Source organism: Balaenoptera physalus, assembly GCF_965194825.1.
Source record: "Balaenoptera physalus genome assembly, chromosome: 6".
In the NCBI taxonomy this organism is placed as follows: Eukaryota; Metazoa; Chordata; class Mammalia; order Artiodactyla; family Balaenopteridae; genus Balaenoptera; species Balaenoptera physalus.
In genome coordinates this window covers 57,061,632-57,077,610 of record NC_138885.1, presented here as the reverse complement: position 1 = coordinate 57,077,610, position 15,979 = coordinate 57,061,632, and the positions used below count along the sequence as shown (strand labels likewise).

General features: G+C 35.4%; 1 protein-coding gene across 1 annotated transcript in view; it reads left to right on the top strand.

Annotated features, from left to right (window-relative positions):
• Positions 1-15,979, top strand: part of KCNH7 (potassium voltage-gated channel subfamily H member 7) — a 449,505-nt gene that overhangs the window by 2,636 nt on the left and 430,890 nt on the right. The window lies entirely within an intron of this gene.

The window sequence follows — 15,979 nt, the reverse complement described above, 5'->3', positions numbered from 1 at the left end:
TTTTATATAAGATTAAGAATGATATATAGGAACTTATAAAATTGGTCTAGTAAACCTATGTATATTCAAATAATAAAGGCTGTTCATGTATTCAAGATTTGTCCTAAAGTAAGAAATGGAGAAAAGGAACTATGATATGTAGAATTATTAGTATTCATTTTTATAGCTGCAGCAAAACTGGCATCTGAAACTTAAGGTCATACCTCAACTTCAAGGGCACTCCTCCTTCTTTTAGGCTTGCCATGGGAGCATAAACCTGTTAGACCTATAATAGTTCTCAAAGAAATGGGCATGCATTCATTATATACATAATATATGTATATTAACTCACATGTATGAATATTCAGATATACCCATTTTAAAGTATATACATTCTCAAATGTGAACACTTAATGATATCTGACAATTTAGAGCTTAAAGAATAATCAATTAAAAATGCATGTTATCGTTTGTTTTGTTGATATTGCTTTATCATTTTTTAAATTCCATTGATAGAAATCAGTGAGGCAGAGGGGTATCTAGTCAGATTTTTAGGTAACTCTTAAGATTTATAAACGAGTAAATGAGTGATGTGTTATAGCTTATATCATATAATGACTCATCATTTGGTAAAATACATTCTAACAGGGAAAAGGTTTAGCTCTTCCTCTTATTTTCTCATAATTAAATATTTCATGATAGAAAATGTACAACTCTTAATTACTGGATTTTCCTTAACATCATCTTAAGTGGGTATGAATAACAAAGTGTGACTGGAACAGGTTTGTATAACTTTGGATTAATCTGGAATGAAATCAGTTATATAATTACCAATCAAAATAGAGATAGGTTTTAAAGTTCTCATTTTCCCCCTACTTTTCCATCAGTAGGGTTGGCATACTAGAAATAGCTTAATTGCTCTGTTGTCTTGAAAGCATTTCTTGGACAGAGGCTCTCACTACTCAAATGCAGTTCATCTTTTTTGTGTGTGTATCTGATGCCAACAGTTGGATGTCTGACATTTTTTCCCATATGAGTATCTATCACGATGTCCCATAGTCTGTATTGTGGTTACTGTAGGGTGTGTTGGTTCTAATGTTTTCTGGTACATTTAAGAATTTTTTCAACTTGTAGAATTTAAGTATAAAATGAATCTGGACTGTAGGGATCACTTAGATACTAACTATATTTTTCAGACCATATTTTCAGATAGAAAAGAGTATTATTTATTAAACTGCAAGTAAAATGATGATGTTTGGAAGCCTAGTTTAACTTGTACAATGTGACTGTGTAAAATGATCTCAAAACACCTTTAAAAACCAATTTAATGTGGAGTCACAAACATGGATGTAAAAATTTCTACAGTAAAAGTGCTGGTACATTGACTAATGCAAATCATACCATCAGTGGTTATATGAATTAAAACCTCCTTGTTTTAGACAAGGAATCTTTATTTGGAAGCTTGTTTAGGTATATAAATATCAACCTTTGGTGATAATTTTGATTCTGTTGCCTTCATTTTCAGTTGTGACTCAATCTACAAGGGCTTGAGTATCCTCAGAGTCAATGACAAATGCTGCCTATTTTGCTTTTATTGATATGGGGAACATGAGGTGATGGGCCAGCTTTTTCTTTTTTTCCAAAGAAAAATATTAATTTGAATGACCTTTGTAGATTGAGAAGACACAGTCAGACTTATCTGCTCTGAATGTAATAAACTTGTGTTTTTGCTACTAGTTCAGATACCTTGAATAGAATCTTCTGAGTGTATTAGTTTTATTCACATGGCAACTGCAAAATCAGTCAGAGCTTGTGAAGTTCAAATGCTTTGAAAGTCTTTCCTGCCAGCCACTCTGCATTTATAAAAGCAGGAAAGGACAAGATCACCAACATATTCATTGGTTTGTTTCCCAAAGTTTCCTTCATTCTTTATTATTGAGGTCATTTACTTTTGAGAGGTTCTTGGTTTCGTAAGTATATGCAGTAAATGCTGCCTTTATTTATGCTTTATTTAGCATTTCATTGTAATATGAATCGTGATGCAATAAGCACAATGAGCAAATTAACAAAAAGTTGAGATACACTGTTTCCATTTTTTCCATTCACTCACACTGGAGTAACAAAAATATGCCCATGGCATTATTTCTGAAAGCTTGTTTTCCAAAGTGACCCAGAGTCTTTATAAGCAGTTTAAACTTTTGATCTATGCAAGGAGTTCACATTGACGTGGTGTATGGTGAGCTGCATGATCACCACTGTGAAGCAATGCTTCCTACAATATTCCTTTATGTGATTTTACCAGGTACAGTTGGGCTTGCTGTTTACCAGAATATCAATTTTTTAAAACCTAGTTATTTGCGGTAGGAATATTTGACAGCCCTTCCTTTGAGGATTCTATTTTACAGCTTAAGTCATTATTGCATAAATCATTCTTGGCAGCTGTGAAATATTGCTTGAGGTGATAAAGCTGTAAATCTTTTGACATAAAACTCTAATTATACAAAACTATAATTACGCTGAAGCTTATATAAGGATGGGCATGTATTTTAATAGCATAATACATGTACTTTAAAAACACCTTTTAAGCAATAGTGATTGAGAAATAGCAAACACTTCAGCTATTAACTAGCTCATAGTTTGGAGATGATGTTAATAGTAAGGTAACAGAAGAACAATTTAGTTGGTCATCCTTTAATTTATTGCTCATCTGGTTTGGGGTGTGTCATGGAACAGAGCTAGCTAGTTGAAGTGCTAAACTGCTTCCGTCACATCTAGATATGTGATTTTTACCTTAAATTATCAAGCCACTCTAAACATTTGGAAAAATCAAAGTAAATTTCTCCAAGAGAAATAAAGGTCTTAACTCAGTAGGAAAACAGGACTTAAAATGCATTATTTTTAGAGGTCAGAGTGTTTCTGTATTTTTGCCACTATGCTTTCAGACATAGTGCAACGGCAACTTTTTTTTTTTTAGCAAATCAGAAATGTCCCTATCTTTGTGTTGCTTTTAAAGAACTAAAGGATGAGAAGGGGCTGAGGGAAGTCCTTTTCTGATCCAGTCAGAGACCAGATCCAGACAGGGCACCAGTCATGCTGGGACCAGTACAAAGTTCCAGAGGTATTGTTTGATTCAACTCAACTCAAAAGAGGTTTTGGTTTGGTAAGATTGAATCTACCATCTCTAAGAATTATGAGAAAAGGCCTTATAGAAAATACTGTGTTGTTAGGAGTAAAGGTGAAGATGCATACTGAGTGCCACCTCTCTCTCAGGTAAGGTCTTAGGCACTAGAGAAACAGTAGGAGGAGATACAAAGGAGTATCCAACCTTATCTCTGCTTTCAGGATGTTTGAATCATAGAGTGACTAATGTGCATTTCCATCTTCTAAACCCCAAGATGTTTTCTTGAAATTATTTTTAAAGAAAAACACTATATAGACTATGAATTGAAGAAGCTTTTGTATAAATGGAGACCAGAATTTAGGGTTAATTACCACTCTTCCTCTGTTCCCCACATCTAAAATAAACCTGTCTATGTGTATTTCCTCTCACCTTTTGTCACTATACATAAGACAAACTTATTAAAGAAGCAGTGTAGTTTAGTTAAAATTTTAAAGCTCCAAAATAAATTTTATAATAGCTTTATGTGTTATATGGCATGCAAATATTCAGCCCTCTTAATTTCTGAATTGTGTAAGTAGAGATAAAGATGGTAGTCTTTAGAGAAAACTAGAAATATATTTTGTGTGCGTGTAATTCAAGCAACAAGAAAGTTTTCCAGGGAAGATCTTGCCTAGAATGTGTTTCGGTGTTCATTTAAACTTTCAGTTTATACATTTTCATGCTCCGTCCAGTAGTATATAGTAACAACAGTAACATAAACTACATTTTCTTTTACATAACTAAACTTCATAGCGTTTCATGGACTCTAGTTATTGTATAGAATTTAGATTTGATCAATTGTATTTGTTGATAAAGTAAGAATTCTCAAAAAACTCTCCTCCTCACAGTTTGAAAATTTTATTTCAGTATTGTCCCAAGTGAAAACAAAATGTCCTAAAACTGTGGGTGTGCTCTGTTCATCAGCCCTTTTCCCCACCACCAGCACCATACCTCTAAACAGGTTTGGTGCTGAAAAGAAGCTGTCTTGTCTGCCAGGTTGCGGAATAACTACTCAGTTACTTTCTCACCCAAGGGGCTTGAGAACACGGTCAGCTTAGGGCTATAGGCATAGGCTAGACTTAGTGGGAGGAACTGACTTCTCTGGCTTCTGTTGGCTTCCAATGTTGTTTTTATTTTTATTTTTTGGCTATAAATAGTCACTAAATCAATTACTGGTGGTCAGCGGTAGAGAGAGTCCTAGGATAATTGATTCGCAGGGAAGTAGCAGTTGGAGTATAAAATGTTAAGACATCAACATTCATCTGGCCATCTAATCTAGAAACCTCAGGGTCATTTTCTGTTGTCTGCCCTCTGTTCTCCCTAAACCCAGTTGGTCACCAATTCCTTTCAATATTTACATCTGAAATATCTCCTAATGCCAACCCCACGTTTCCATCACTGCCAAGTGCTCTGTTGAAGCCCTCTTCATCCTTCTTCTGGAGGATTGAGGACTGAAGCTTCCCTCCCTTTACAATTCATTCTCTACAATACCATCAGAGAGCTATTTCTGAAATAAAAATCACATACGACTGATGACTTATCAGAGCCAAAAGTCATTGTAAGTGAATTTCATGTACTAAATAATGAGTACAACAATCCCATAAGATATATGCTCTTATTCTCCTTATTTTATGAGGAGAACCCTGCACCTGAGAGAGATGAACTTGCCAAATCACACTTAAGTGGTGATGCCCAAGCCCTTAAAAACTTTTCCATATTTTCTGCTCAAAGTACTTAGGTCATGCCTTGGCTTAAAAAGCTATCTTAACTCCTTAAAACTCTCACTGATAAAGTTCTGGACTCTGTAGTATGATACTTGGTGCCTTCAGAGTTGAATTCACTTGGGTTTTTAAGTAGGATGTGTTTAGAGGAACTAGCTGGACCCCCAGCTCTGACAGTAACTAGGTGAACTTGATCAAGTTTACCTTCTTGGTGCCTCAGTTTCCTTTTCTGATATATATTTGGAGAATAACATCTACTGTGTTAGGCTGATTGAATGTTTTATATAGAACAGAGTACATAGCATTATTTATAGTATGGTTTCTTGCCCATAATATGTGTTTGATAAATATTAGTTGAATATCTTGCCAACTCCATTTCTCCTACAAATCTTATGCTCCCATAATACTGGACTGCTCAGAGTTTCTCAAAGAAGCCATGCCCTTTTATGTCATCAAGGCTTTGTTCACCCTTCAGAAGTCTTGCTTTACCTATAATAAACACTGCAAAGTCTCTGTGATGGGATTACATTTCTCTCAGCTTCTCACCCTAAAGAAAGCATTATCATCCTTCCAATGACAGATCAAAACAAATCTCTGTGATGTACTTCCTGACACGCCCACTGCCTGTTCCTGAACATTAACATTCCTCTGTATCTCTACAACCCTTGGTTCTCGACTCCAGGGTAGCACCTGGGATGTGCTACATGTCATTATATATTATTGTAGCTAATTTTGAGCTCATTCAAAGAAAATACCAAGTCTTATTAATTTCTATGTCCAGAATGTATGGAAGACTGTGTGGTATGAACTACGTGCTCAATTAGCATTCACACAAAGAACACAGAGAAGATAAGAAATGGAACCATAGAGCTGGGGAGACAAGAAACAGATTAACATCAGGAGATGTTGTGCAAAGTGTGTTATAGGGAAAGTGTGATGTTTTGATTTTTCTTATTTTTTTTTAACATCTTTATTGGAGTATAATTGCTTTACAATGGTGTGTTAGTTTCTGCTGTATAACAAAGTGAATCAGCTATACATATACATATATCCCCATATCCCCTCCTTCTTGTGTCTGCCTCCCACACTCCCTATCCCACCCCTCTAGGTGGTCACAAAGCACCGAGCTGATCTCCCTGGGCTATGCGGATGCTTCCTACTAGCTATCTATTTTACATTTGGTAGTGTATATATGTCCATGCCACTCTCTCACTTCGTCCCAGCTTACCCTTCCTCCTCACCGTGTCCTCAAGTCCATTCCATTGGACTATGTCTGCATCTTTATTCCTGTCCTGCCCCTAGGTTCTTCAGAACCACTTTTTTTTTTTTAGATTCCATATATATGTGTTAGCATACAGTATTTGTTTTTCTCTTTCAGACTTATTTCACTCTGTATGACAGACTCTAGGTCCATCCACCTCACTATAAAAAACTCAATTTCGTTTCTTTTAATGGCCGAGTAATATTCCATTGTATATATGTGCCACATCTTCTTTATCCATTCATCTGTTGATGGACACTTAGGTTGCTTCCATGTCCTGGCTATTGTAAATAATGCTGCAGTGAACATTGTGGTATATGACTCTGTTTGAATTATGGTGTTCTAGGGTATATGCCCAGTAGTGGGATTGCTGGGTCATTATGTTAGTTATATTTTTAGTTTTTTAAGGAACCTCCATACTGTTCTCTATAGTGGCTATATCAATTTACATTCCCACCAACAGTGAAAGAGGGTTCCCTTTTCTCCACACCCTCTCCAACATTTATTATTTGTAGATTTTTTGATGATGGCCATTCTGACTGGTGTGAGGTGATACCTCATTGTAGTTTTGATTTGCATTTCTCTAATGATTAGTGATGTTGAGCATCCTTTCATGTGATTGTTGGCAATCTGTATATCTTCTTTGGAGAAATGTCTTTAGGTCTTCTGCCCATTTTTGGATTGGGTTGTTTGTTTTTTTGATATTGAGCTGCATGAGCTGCTTGTATATTTTGGAGATTAATCCTTTGTCTGTTATTTCATTTGCAATATTTTCTCCCATTTTGAGGGTTGTCTTTTCGTCTTGTTTACGGTTTCCTTTGCTGTGCAAAAGCTTTTAAGTTTCATTAGGTCCCATTTGTTTATTTTTGTTTTTATTTCCCTTTCTCTAGGAGGTGGGTCAAAAAGGATCTTGCTGTGACTTATGTCATACAGTGTTCTGCCTATGTTTTCCTCTAAGAGTCTTATAGTGTCTGGCCTTACATTTAGGTCTTTAATCCATTTGGAGTTTATTTTTGTGTATGGTGTTAGGGAGTGTTCTAATTTCATTCTTTTACACGTAGCTGTCCAGTTTTCCCAACACCACTTATTGAAGAGGCTGTCTTTTCTCCATCATATATTCTTGCCTACTTTATCAAAGATAAGGTGACCATATGTGCATGGGTTTATCTCTGAGCTTTCTATCCTGTTCCATTGATCTATATTTCTGTTTCTGTGCCAGTACCATACTGTTTTGATTACTGTAGCCTTGTAGTATAGCCTGAAGTCAGGGAGCCTGATTCCTCCAGCTCCGATTTTCTTCCTCAAGATTGCTTTGGCTCTTCGGGGTCTTTTGTGTTTCCATACAAATTATGCAATTTTTTGTTCTAGTTCTGTGAAAAATGCCATTGGTAATTTGATAGGGATTGCATTGAATCTGTAGATTGCTTTAGGTAGTATAGTCATTTTCATAATATTGATTCTTCCAATCCAAGAACATGGTATGTCTCTCCATCTGTTGGTATCATCTTTAATTTCTTTCATCAGTGTCTTATACTTTTCTGCATACAGGTCTTTTGTCTCCCTAGGTAGGTTTATTCCTAGGTATTTTATTCTTTTTGTTGCACTGGTAAATGGAGTGTTTCCTTAATTTCTCTTTCAGATTTTTCATCATTAGTGTATAGGAATGCAAGAGATTTCTGTGCATTAACTTTGTATACTGCTACTCTACCACATTCATTGATTAGCTCTAGTAGTTTTCTGGTAGCATCTTTAGGATTGTCTGTGTATAGTATCATGTCATCTGCAAACAGTGACAGTTTTACTTCTTCTTTTCCAATTTGGATTCCTTTTATTTCTTTTTCTTCTCTGATTGCTTTGGCTAAAATTTCCAAAACTATGTTGAATAATAGTGGTGAGAGTGGGCAACCTTGTCTTGTTCCTGATCTTAGTGGAAATGGTTTCAGTTTTTCACCATTGAGAATGATGTTGGCTGTGGGTTTGTCATACATGGCCTTTTTTATGTTGAGGTATGTTCCCTCGATGCCTACTTTCTGGAGACTTTTTATCATAAATCAGTGTTGAAATTTGTCAAAAGCTTTTTCTGCATCTATTGAGATTATCATATGGTTTTTATCCTTCTTTGTTAATATGGTGTATCACATTGATTGATTTGCATATATTGAAGAATCCTTGCATTCCTGGGATAAACCCCACTTGATCATGGTGTATGATCCTTTTAATGTGCTGTTGGATTCTGTTTGCTAGTATTTTGTTGAGTATTTTTGCATCTATGTTCATCAGTGATATTGGCCTGTTGTTCTTAGGAACAATTTTCACCTTAATTGTGTTAACGGACCTATTTCTTTGCTTAATAAACTAAGATATTAAATAATCTACATAGCCTATAACTATGTAGATAACTAGAAAAATATTTAATAAAGAGAAGAGCTGGTAACTAGGAATTATTAAGCCGTTACCCGTGTTCACTCGCCACCAAATCAAAATGTCACTCACTAGTGTCTCCAATAATCTCTGTGTAATAGCCAGACACAAAGTTCTCTTGTGACTTGAATTCATTGCTATGTTTGACACAGTTACCCCACCGACTATACAAGTTACGCAGTACTGGCATTTTATATCTAGTAGAACATCTCATCCCTCACTGTTTCCCTTGAGAATTCTTAATTGGTAGTGAAGCTTGATCTCAGGGTCACCCAATAATGAGTGTTAAATCTACAGTAATAAAGTTAGCTTATTAAAAACAATACAAATAATAATTATTATTATTGTCAAATGAATGTTTTCTCTCTCTTTACTGTGCTGTCTACATTTAGCAAAATTATAGAACTACCAAGAAGCAATGGAATCAGGCAGTAGTAAGACATTAATCACCATAGTGAGGAAATTTGTCCTATTACTGAACAATTAAGAAGGTCAAATTGCCACTTGTCACAGATGCATTACAAGAAAACCGAGTACCAGGCTTCTATCACCATGAGCAAACATTTCATATCTTCCTCTTGCTTCTTTAATTTGTATGAAATATCTAATTAAGAAAATCCAAGTACTCTTTCTGTAGACAGTTAAATTGTTGTTGAGGCAGTTCCCACGCCCTTTGCTCAGTTAAGTGGATCTGTGTGTGTACAAGCTCTCCTTTTCGTGGTTTCCACTGTTGTGCGGAGTGTCTCGCACTACTTTTTACTTCTAAAAAGGGTAAAATAGCCTTAGCTGGCACTTGGTGGGTAAGAATTGGGGAGAAGGAGTGAGAGAGGACTGGGGTGTATTTTGGACCTTAGTCCCGCTCAGTTTCTAAAATAACCTCAAACTGGACTGCACTGGTGGGCAGGGCTGTCCGAGCCACGCTGCTTTGGTTCACCTGCTTTTTCCTCCAGGACAACCAGTCAGAAGACATTGTTACAGCAGGTGGAATCTCACCATTGCTGGTTTTGTTGTCTCCTTTTTTCCTTCTTTCCTGAGAATCATTAGGAGTGTTTCTGTTGTCATTCACTGTTTTGATAGGACATTAATTCTTGCGTGTTGTTTGAAATATCGGTTTTGAGAAACATGTAATAACTGCATGGGTTCAAGACAACTTAAAATGACTATCTCTTCTCATACTGACCTCTGTGTTCCGAACACCCTTTTTAATTCTGTTCAGTGAAATCTGTATTAATGACTCAAGATGATGCGCGTGATGACAAAAATTAAAGTACAAAATTGGTGGTGGTTTCATAATCAATTTCTCAAAGATCAAGTAAAGAACAAAATCTAGGAAAAACTAAATAAGGTATTTATATGCAAAAAAACTATTTGCGTTAGAAAAGATCACCTATTGAAATCACAGCCCTAAGGGCTTTGAATATACTAATTAAGACTGCATGAATTCAATAAATGCAACATGCAACATTATATGTTGTGTGACTAATTTTTAAACACGTTCCCATTTACTTCTCTTAGCTAAATTAGTTAAATTTTCTTCCGGTTTTGCTAAAAATTTCCATGTACACCATCCATTTTCTTTAATCGTGTTAATCAGTTAATGTTTAGCTACACATTTATTTAGGTCTTTTATATACATGGTTGTGTACTCTGGGTTTTAATTCTTCTGGTTGTAGTTCATGGACCATAGCCCTCCACCCAATATAGATCTTTTCCCAAAGGATTAATGTTAATTGAGTTCCAATTCTGTACAGGCTCTTTATATAAATTATTTTATCTGATTTTCATGACAGCTTTGGGAGTAGACATTATCCCACTTTACAGATTAAAATGAAGTTCAGAGTAAAGTGCTGATGATCACAGGGCAAAGTGGAGATGAGGTTTAAAATCTAGATTTGTCTGTGCTTGCAAACTTTGTTGCCTCCAAATGATACACTTTTTAAACCTTACTCTACCCCATCCTATATGTCCTAATTCTAGTTATTAATCACAGATTCTTATTGATTTTTTGAGGTGTGAATCTGATTAATTTAATTTGCACCAAAGGGTGAATGAATGAAGCAAGCTTTATCCTAGGTATTTTGTATTTTAAACAGGACAGTCATTCAAAGTCAATCTCTATTTGGCAGGATGTTTGATTTCAGTAGGTTGATGATAGCTGGTGTGTGCCTGTAATCTTTGCGTTGTTATTAATGACACTCTTTTTTGCTCTTAAATGTGTCTCTGTTTTGGACTGTCAACTTAGGTTTGGGAGACATTTTTACTTAAGGCTCCCTCAGCTACTATGTGTCTATTTCCTTATCCAGGAAATCCAGAAGAAAATGCATGGGGTAGTGTGATTCAGGAGCAGAAGCCCTAATGTATTCTTATCCTCTCTCCTTCCTACAACAAGGTTTTATTTCCTGGCAAAATTATGTGATTTAACAAAATTCACCAAAGTATTTAAAAGGGAAATCTAATTTACTGGTATGAAGAGGGTTTGGTTTATTTAAAACATCTCCAACTTTTTTCACCTTGGGCCAAATGTCAGACTCAGTTCGTGCTACACACCCTACGATCTTGTGCCTTCCAACTCCTCCCAGAGCCTGCCATTCTCTCCTTTACATGATCTCTAAATTTCTCAGGCAACCTTGTCCACAGTTCCTAACATTTTTTCCCCTTGTCTCTACAAGAATAGCTATGGAATTTTCTTGTATTAATTTATTTCTATGTCTGTCTCTTCCACTCAAAGTTAAACTCTCTGAAGGGACTTATCAATGCACTTATTTTGAAAAGGGAGGAAATGGAAGGAGAGCAAAAAATAAATTTAAAAGAACCCAGGAATACACCTGTTCACTGATGAAAATGTCAGGTAGCACATTCTAGAGAAGTCTCACTCATTCAACATCCTGTGCCTAGATATGGGAGTTGTAAAAATTAACAACTTATGTTGTTTATTAGTTGAGTAATTTAACTTGCTCCCATGTGGCTTGTATCTTATGAAGCAATTTGTTCTAGTACTCAATAACCTGTAGCTTTTTCTAAAAAGGCATAACAACTAACCAACCTTCTTCACCTAGAAGGAGAGAGGTGAATGGTTAGGACAGTCCAGATAGATCCTTAATGTCTACACAGTCAGCTGATTCTGGTGGTGCAACCACAGGTCAATAAAAGGGAGAATATGTCTACATGTTCTTATAATAATATATGCAAATTTGCAAGCCATCCTAGCTGTCCCTGGATCTTCTTAGTTGAATACATCAAATACTCATATCAATGATCAAAATTTGATCATTTTATGATCAAATACTCATAAAACCTTGCAATTATTCTGATGTCTTTTTCTGCTGTCTTTCTCCACACACTGAATACAGTCTCGAACTTACATGTGTCTCCAAACACATTTAATTCTTTTGCCCCAACTCTGAGTCATGGATTGAGATTGTAAGGCCTGTATGGTATCAGCAGACACTTCATCAGTCACATCCTGATACAGGATTTCACCACCTCTGCAAGGACTTCATGTCTATTCTCTCTCAAAGTGGTGTAACTCGACTGTCAAAAAATTAGAAAATAAGAGAATAGATAGAAAAAAAATACCTATAATCTTGAACCTAAGAGATAGCCACTGTTAAAATGATGGCATGTATTGTGTATAATTTTTCTACCAAAGACACATACACTCACATATGCACACACACCCACTTTTGTGTTACATGATCAAGATAGCATTATATATACCAAACTCTAGCCTGTTTTCCTCACTGAAAACTTTATCCTGAATGTGTATATATTTTAATGATTGTATAATCTTTATAACATGGCCAGCCCATAAATTATTTTAATATTCACAAAGTATTGCATTGAAGGAAATAACATATTACCGACAATACCCTATTATTGAACACTACCATTTCCAACTCTTCATAATTGTAAAAGCATACTAATTTTTCCTTAGTATATACTACTAGAAGTATAATTGCTGGGTAAAACAGTATGTGTACCTAAAAACCTTTGGTACCTCCTGTCAAATTATATTCCAGTTAATTGCACATTTTCTGTGTACAATAAAATTGGTATTCTTTTTAATTTTTGTTGACAAATAAAAATAGTATCTTATTGTCAGATCACTGAATTTAACCCCAAATCGTTATTGAAAAACGTGTAGAAAATATTTAGAGCTAACAGTGCTCAATATTGCCGAACCTATGGAGCTATGGGACTGTCCTGTCTGTATGCCCCTCCCCACACCAGGGTCCGTCTTCCAAAAACTGCTTTTCACATTCATATTTTCATTTCAGCAATTTGCTGGCAGTTTTCCAAGTCTTGGATTCAGAAACTAGTACCAATTTTTGACTATTTAGCAGTGTTCCTTGAATTTTTTCTCCTTTCTATTTAGAATGAGTTGGATTTTAAGTTATTTTCAGTATTGCTTATTATCTATGAAAACTATGATGGAAAGCTTGATTAGTGAAAAGTTTTTATTCAATAACTCGCATATGAATATATCTACATACACATAAATATATTCAAATTTTTGTAGTTTTGTTTAGACTCAAGTGATAGGCATGAAAGGCAATAAATTCATAATAAATAAACTTTCAGCTAGGATACCATGTAACAGAAATGAAATATAATCGTAAGTGGTATCAATTACTCAAAATTACACAATAATGTGTGAGGAAATATACAAGCAACAGAAACTCAACATAGTACTAGATAAGCTGCTAACTCTATCCCAGTATAATACTACCGAAGTGACTGCAGAGAAAGATCGCTCTCTTCCTAGGTTGCAGAGGAACTTAATCAAGGCATGCAGAGCTCAGGTAATCTCATCTTTCTAGCTGTGACTCAGTTCTCGGGTCTTCCCTCCAGGTGTTCTTCGTAATGAATATCACTTAACCAAAACTCAGTAGGATTTATGGATTCCTAAACTGCTATTCTCAGAATTTGCTCCCCGAATGAAGCACTACACAAAAATGCCACTAATCATGCACAGCCCCAACTGTCCTGTGCATTGGCTTCTATTCAGTTCTCATTCTATAATTGCAGGACTTGTTTCTTTGCACAGTTCATGTTTCTAGAGTTGAGCAGAAGGTGTCCTACTGAAATTTCACACCCCCCAGCATTCATTATTTTAAATATATTCAGAACAATGTGAGTATAGTGCAAGTTACACAACATTTGTTTTAATTATTGGCTCCTTCGAGGATGCCAGTAACTACAATGATGAATTTCCCTCTGGAGCATAATTAATTTAAAAGAGTTCTGTTAGTACTTTTTATTATTAATTTAAATTTTTTGAAAATGTGAGGGATAGTGATTATGCTCTCTAAATCTTTACAAAGTAAGAATTTTATAATATTCTTTCTTTTTCTTCAATAATAGAAAATAAAGCTAAATGTCTGGTTGAACTACAGTTCAGCTATAGAAATGAAAGTTAATCTCGAGTGTAAACAAATAGGAAAGAGTAACTTCATAAGTATTTCCTATGTGGCATTTGAAAAATCACTAGTAACAATAAAAATTTTTTTTTCAGAAGAGAGGGCTTACAAATTTTAGCTAGAATATCTGAGGTTATAGAATTAAAATATTAAAATATAAAAAAATGAAGGTGAAGCCGACCTTCTAATTATTTTAGCTGCATGTTGAAATACCCAGAAAAAACAAACAAGAAATTCCAGGCATTTTCTTTTCATTCCGGCAGAAGTAATACGTGCTAACTTCTGTTAAAGATTCCAAGAAATATGCACCAAAAAAACCAGAAAACTTTTTCTGAAGTAATGAGATTATAATGTAACCAGGCAGGGCCTTCTTGCTACCAATTCCATTGTTCCAGAATTGGAATAATCAGCCCTCCCCCATCCCTACACCCAGTTTATCTATAACTCAAGTGAAAAATCAGATCCTGGAATTTTTTCTTTTTGTTGATTTTAGTTTATTTATATTTGTATACACTGGTATCTTGCTAATGAGTTCAAAGACTGGGCTTGCAAAATTATCTATGGTAACTTATATGTTGTTCTATAACTGGGATGAATGAAGTAGTAGAGTGTGGTATGAACACTTCAACTGATATTAATAGTAACTGTCATTCACTGAGCCCTTACAGTGTGCCTGTACTCTTCTGAAATCTCATTTTTTCCTAATCCTCACGACATCTTACGAAGTAGGTATTTGATTATTCCCATTTTCCAGATTGAGAAGCTGAAGTCAATAAGCTTTCTGAAGGCTACACAAGTAGCATATAACAAAGCTGTGATTTAAGTGTGGGTTGTCTTCTTTCAGAGCCTGTGCCCTCAGAACTCTACTGTACCACCTCAACCCCCCTCCTGTCCATGTAGGGTCTCTAAAACATGGTGCACACATATTTGACATAGAGTCACCTTCCATCTTGATAGAAAAATGTAAATTGTTTCCGGATTTTAAACATTTACATGTTTTAAATTTGGAGGCTCCTAATCTTCTCTCAAATGCATTTAGACAAACACTTCTGGTGTTTCAGAAATACTTTAAATTCACCTCTCTTTCCCCATTGCCTAAAGTAGCTACTCAACAAATAATTTCTTTAAGTAAATAAATGAATGAATTAAACTTGAGGCAAACTCTCTGAACATTAGATCTGGTGGTTACTTCTTCAATAATGTGGAAGTTGTCTCTTGCCTATTTGAAACAGATGATAAAGGAGGAGCATAGCATAGTGTCTAAGGTCATGGACTCTGTAGTCAGGTGCTTGGGTCTAAATCCTGAAATATTCATCGTGTGATCTGCAAGTTACCTAATTGCCCTGTCCTCAACTTCATCATCTGTGAAATGGCGACTATGATAATAATAGGACCTATTTTACAGGGATTTATGAGGACTAAAAGTGTCTATATTTGTAAAAGCACTTGCAAAAGCTCTTGGTACCTCGTAAGTGCAATGTAAGTGTTAACAAATAAAATGATATGAACATTTAAAAAATGTGAAAAGGAATTGGGTTAAAAATACATATTAAGTTGATATTCTTACTGAGTGTTGTGCTCAAAGGGAAATTTGGAGCCGCATGTGTGACTGAGTAAAAAACATGAACCAAATTTTGACGTCAGTAGGTAAAAGAATGTATCAGCAGTATTTCTTGAAAATTTAAAATGTGAAATTCCGGGGACTTTAGTCTGGTGATTATGGCCTCAATCAAATTCTGTATAATTTAATTTATTTTTAGACCTATTTTGAAATGCTGAAACTCGTTTTGTTTTAGGTGTGGTTGCCCTGAAAATGTCAGCAGTCTGAGCAACTTGGGCTTTTACCGTTTTTCTCTGCACAGCTTTCAGCTACACTGCACCAGTTCCAGAATGGTATTCCAGAAACCAGTGTATTTTGAAAGCAATAGTTCCTCAAGTCACAGTGAGGTGTAAGCTCAGTTTACCCCTCCTCCTCCCAGAATTTACTGGGAATCAAGATAAATCTTATTTAAAACAA